This window comes from Babylonia areolata, chromosome 8, assembly GCF_041734735.1.
Source record: "Babylonia areolata isolate BAREFJ2019XMU chromosome 8, ASM4173473v1, whole genome shotgun sequence".
Taxonomy (NCBI): Eukaryota; Metazoa; Mollusca; class Gastropoda; order Neogastropoda; family Buccinidae; genus Babylonia; species Babylonia areolata.
In genome coordinates this window covers 22,609,729-22,610,246 of record NC_134883.1, presented here as the reverse complement: position 1 = coordinate 22,610,246, position 518 = coordinate 22,609,729, and positions in this window count along the sequence as shown.

The following is a 518-nucleotide window of genomic DNA, read 5'->3' as shown; positions in this document are numbered from 1 at the left end:
ACCCAGGTTAGAACTCTGATCAAACTCCACCTTACAGGTGAATCTCAGGTTTTGATCCAGTTACTCCTTACCTATATTTCCCTCACTGTGGTGACTGAGTCTTTGGGCCCTCGCGTGACGGGCCAAGACTTGCCCTTTTGACCTAGGATATGATACATTAACCGATCAGTACCATTTCTGTATAAAGTCTGCGATCAGTACCAACACGCGAGGAGACTATCGGTTCCTTTTCGTTATTATCGCCCTTAGTGGTCGGGAGCTGAGTGTTGCAGCGAGCGTTATTTTCTGCGGCTTTGGGGGTGGAGGTGGGGGGTGACCCTATCTATCCGTCTCTTTCAGGAAGGACCGACCTTTATTGCAATATCAGGTTCTTGTGATCTGGGCCTAGAGGACGTCCTCAAAGCTAAATGACTGGTTTTAAGGGCTGACTCGCAGAGCACGAAGTTCGCTACGAGCTTGGATTGGAGTGTAGGGGGGAGGCGTGGGTGTGGGGAATGGTTGTGTCTGGGTAGTGGTGG